This window comes from Palaemon carinicauda, chromosome 8 (assembly GCF_036898095.1).
Source record: "Palaemon carinicauda isolate YSFRI2023 chromosome 8, ASM3689809v2, whole genome shotgun sequence".
NCBI lineage: Eukaryota > Metazoa > Arthropoda > Malacostraca > Decapoda > Palaemonidae > Palaemon > Palaemon carinicauda.
This window is the reverse complement of record NC_090732.1, coordinates 96,906,965-96,911,929: the sequence shown is the minus strand read 5'-3', so window position 1 is coordinate 96,911,929 and position 4,965 is coordinate 96,906,965. Positions and strand designations below refer to the sequence as shown.

The 4,965-nt window shown below is 33.7% G+C and overlaps 1 protein-coding gene across 1 annotated transcript in view; it reads left to right on the top strand.

The window, feature by feature from the left end:
• The first annotated feature begins 492 nt into the window (after positions 1 to 492).
• LOC137645810 (cell adhesion molecule Dscam1-like) overlaps positions 493 to 4,965 on the top strand; it is a 248,653-nt gene continuing 244,180 nt past the window's right edge. Inside the window, 1 exon segment of the mRNA XM_068378765.1 lies at positions 493 to 1,254. The gene's annotated coding sequence lies outside the window, so the exon portion shown is untranslated.

The window sequence follows — 4,965 nt, the reverse complement described above, 5'->3', positions numbered from 1 at the left end:
ATAGGCTGTTAATTTGTTCATTCCTTTAGTGATAGGCGATTGCATACCGTAATTAGAATCCCAGAACACAAAATGTTTCCGCTATGATATGTAATACCACGCCCGGATCAAGGATTGGTTTTACAGTGCCAATGAACAAGAGGAAGCAAAATTATATTTCAGACGAAAGTTTCTGCAAAGTGTGTACCAACTGAAAACATTTCTGTGGCAGGTCACGCTAGTGTAGTACGACGGTTGAGAAAAGTTCGGTTGCCGAATACCGCCACATCGTGTAACCTTAGACTATGTATATAATTCCCGCCTTCATATATTAGTGATTGTGAATAATCATTATAGATAAATTATAAACTTTGATTTCACTCACATATCGTCCCTGAAATCTAAGTAAATGTTCCCAGAAAGAAGATACAATAAATTTTAAAGTTGCGATATGCGAACCGGGAAAGAGGAGCTCAGTCGGCAGGATTGTATCGACTCATTCACTCGCCGCGAGAGAGTTCAATGGAGAACAGGTACCTTTCAAGTCTCCATCTGTATCTGTGATCAAGTGTGTGAAATGAAGGATTGTGTTTGCGAGATTGGTCAAGAATAGTTTGAGACAGGCTCAGAAAGCGCGAGTGATGCATTTAGAGCCGTTCATTACATAGTGCTTCTATTTTTCATTAAGAGCAAATTAAAAATTTTCTAAAGAAAAGCTCATAAATAGGAAAAAAATAAGGCTTTTATTTTAATTTGATCTATTTTGATTTGAATATAACTTTAGAATCCCAGAAATTTTCTGGATGTTATTCCAGGTTCATACTGGTATCGGAATTACTGCTGGTCAGACTCGAAGAGCAATTAATTGACGATGCCTGTTTAAGCCTTTTAACCACTGCGCTTCTGTGTTCTATTTGGGAGACAGGAAAGATATTAAGTGCAATGTTCTGGTCAACCACTGCAATCCTCACTGCCGTACATCATTATAGCTCAATATACTGCCAGTCTATAGATCAGTATCTGCAGATCTACACCCGCTTCCAAATCGTTCAATGCAATGGAAGAGCTAATTAGACTGCAGACAAATCTCTCAACTACCAGCACACAGTATCAATAATCCTACACAACCAACCAACCGGTTTTCTCGTTATCATTCTAGCCCAAGAGATCAAGGTCGGCCCAGTAATTACCACCACTGCAGACAGCATGTAACTGTCATTGAACGGCCTTTTTGTCCTTCATGTTTATTGCAAGCACAAGGGATATTCATATAAGGTATGCTTAACCCATTTCTTTGCAGATATTCAGTTCTATGTATCATTAAGACATTAATTATCATGTTTGTTTCAGATTTGGATCTTGTTTTTATCGTGTGTATTAATTTTGCCTTTCAGATTTTTTCTATTTGTTTATTTATGATGCCCTTTTTACGGTGTGACTTTTATTTTCTATTTTTTGTTTCAGAAATTCTGGTGCTCTCTTTACCCCCTCCTTCTCTCTCTAACTCTCACACAGCCCTCACCACCATGGCTCTCCCACACTTCTTCCTATTTCTGCCTCGTTCAGTCCTACTCTCTCTCTCTCTCTCTCTCTCTCTCTCTCTCTCTCTCTCTCTCTCTCTCTCTCTCCTACTCCTAGACATGTAAAATGTTGACAGTTTCTTAGGCAATGGGTATGGTAAGTTTAAAATGCATGTCTTTTACATTGTTGATTAAACACTCAACACAGAGAAGAAAAAAAATTCGTTAAAATAAGAAGAGATATTTAGGGTGCCATCAGATTTTGAACTCCTTTTAACCTACATCATTTCCTTGATAACAAATGTCCCAGTGAAATAGGTTTATTTGCTTTTTTAAGTTATACCAGTGTTTACTATGGCCGCTTTTGGGATATATGTAAGGATTTTTTTCCCCTTAGTTTACCTACAATGTTTATAAAAAGTTTTAATATTATAAGTTAGCATTTGACAAGTAGCCTGCGGAAATGCCTAATCCTATATTCAGTAACCACGATTTTTTTTTATCTATCAGTCCCACAAACAGTAATGAAAAAAAAAAATATTACTGAGAAACAAAGGAAGGACTAAGTGCTCATAAAGACTTTTATAGCCTAAGCTTGAATGCAAATAAAACAGTTGTTTATGATATACTTGGACCCAGAGAAGGCGTAATATTAAAATGGTACGAGATTTTTTTTTAAAAGTGTTGTTGATATGGTTAAGTAAATTATTATAATTTTTCTGTAATTTGAAGTTATGATAAAAGTAAATGTTCAACTTTGTAATAAGAGAAAAGAGAGTTGTGAAGTAAGCTCTATTTATAGCACAAAATTATTATTATCTCCTAGTTTATTAATGAGAAATTTTTAGAAGAGAGTCTGCGGTTATAAAGTAACTGGAACAAGATGAGTTTCTGTGAATAATAGATATAATGGATGTAAGATAAGTACAGTATAAGAGGCAGTCAAGGTTTAAACGACAGCTGTACTGTTTGTAAATATCTTTAAGAAGATAAAATTCCGAGTTAAGGTTAGTGAGATAATGATATGAAAATAATGCCGATTTCACTAACCAAAAAGTGCAGGGAACATACAGTAGGAACAAGACAGAATTTCCATAAATTTTCGAAGCAAATCTCAACGAAATGGAAAGGTCATACGTAGAAAAGAGAAGGTTTTCGTTAAAAGAAGGCCTGATTATTGAAATCCACACAAAAACTTGAATAGAAGCAGAATCAAACATATAGAAAAGAATGAATACTTCAGATATTGTTGAAAAAATATAATCAAGGCGCTTTGTGTTGTTGAGTAACAATCTTTTTTTTTTTTATTGTGAACTTATGAATACCAAAGTCCTCATTACCTCTGCAAGTATCACCCTCATCAGTATTGATTACTGTAAAGGCAAGAGCAGTCTATAGGGTTGAATTTGAAAGTTCTTGTGGGTCTGAATTTGCCGCCTGAATTGTGGGGTATCGAACGTCTCCCTCGTTACCCACAAAAGATAATGTTAGATTTTAAATGGACAGAATTCAAGTTTTTTACCATTCAGAGCAAAAACGTTTATGTGGCCATATTATGCCTTTCATGTAGCAGTTTAGGGTGAATAATCGTATAAAAATAATAATTGGATAAAACTTAGCTCATCTGGCAAAAATGCATTGGATCACAAATGCGGCTCTTTACTCTTGACGACCCTAAAGGAAACAACACAAGCTTAGTGAGTTATGGTTGTATGAAATAAATATGAATACAAAACTTCCATGTCTCCTCAAATATCGAAGTATCTGATAAAAAAGAAAGTCATCGAGTTCTGGAGAAATGTATGTACCAATATCAGTCTTTATCATAAATTTCATATAAAAATCGCCAAGTGAAATTGGATATAGAGTATGAATTTTTCTTTGGCATACACTCACGGTCTTGCCGTAATTACTGTGTTTGTACCCTTTGAATGTCAAAACTCACAATGTATTATAAAACCATTGCTTAATCCTTTAATGTTATTGAATTTTGCCTATTTTGTGTTACAGTTGAGCTAAATAAAATATAGTGAACGTTTTTAGCACTACAGGAGACTATTACTGTAGCCTACATGGAAGAGGGGTGACATCAGACACGACTCCTAGCCTTAGCCAACCAAAAGCTTCGTCGTGGAATGAGCTTAGGAATCGCGCTACTCTTTGACTCCCTTAACCAATCAGAATCTTCGTAAGAAATCGCGTCAACTTCGAATAAGTGAATGCTCTCAAGTCATGATAGGCGCATATTCAACAATAATTTTATGCTGGCTAATCTCTTATTCAAAACTATGATGGACATTAAGTACATAGCCTTCAATATTTGGGATATTTAGCTTATTTAGAAAAGCCTACAGGTTAAAGAAGACGGAAGGGAACTAGCATACTTTTTTCTTATTTTCATAGTAGATTTTTTTTCCCTTCTTTTGACTAGTACCCCATATAAAGTGAAGTTCCTTATTCTCCTCAGTGCAGTTTCTGAATTGAATTGTTTCCTAAGCTTGTAGTTAGTTTTTTTTTTTTCAATTTTTTTTTATGCAAGGGCATCTTTTTATTTCAGTCTCTACGCACGTTTGTTCCGTTTCATTTCCTCGACAATCCAGTATTTTACACCCTATTTATTCTTCCTTTTTAAAGCCTATTGAGACTTTAATAAATGATACTTCGAATAAACATTGCACATTGGTGTGGGAAAGCAATCTTTCTATAAGTGAATATATATATATATATATATATATATATATATATATATATATATATATATATATATATATATATATGTATATGTATATTATGATAGTTCGCTATTGGGACGGCTGGCACCAGCTAGAAGGTTACACCCTTTTGATTTATAGATTCATGATTGAGTGGATATATACAGTATATATATATATATATATATATATATATATATATATATATATATATATATATATATATATATATATATATATATATATATGCATATGTATATATATATGTATATATATATTTATATATATATATGTATATATATATGAAGAGAGTGATAGAGAAACAAATAAACTTGATATTTTTATATCTACCTCGTATCATTCATTTGGTGTAGTTTGTCCTTCCCAATCACCCCGTATCTTTCTCTTTTCATCTTCTATAACAAGTTCCCCAGCCATGGTTACGTTGTCTCACATATCCTTTGAGTTGATACATCTTGGCTATTTATATACAGACGTTGCTCTTATAATAAGAAATCATTAGGTTCTGCATTTCTTTGGCTAAGTTATACTGTTTCTATTAGCTTATGCGTGTTCCCGTCTTTCTAAAAGCAGTGATATTCCTTCTTGGCCAGTTGCTCTTATTGCTTCGTCAATTTTCCTCAGATTACCAACTAAGGTGACCATTCCATTTTATGCTGTTGAACTCCGGCACATTCAACCCGTTATGTTTTATCCTATTTTCAAAATCTTGAAAATTAATAATCGTTTTCAAA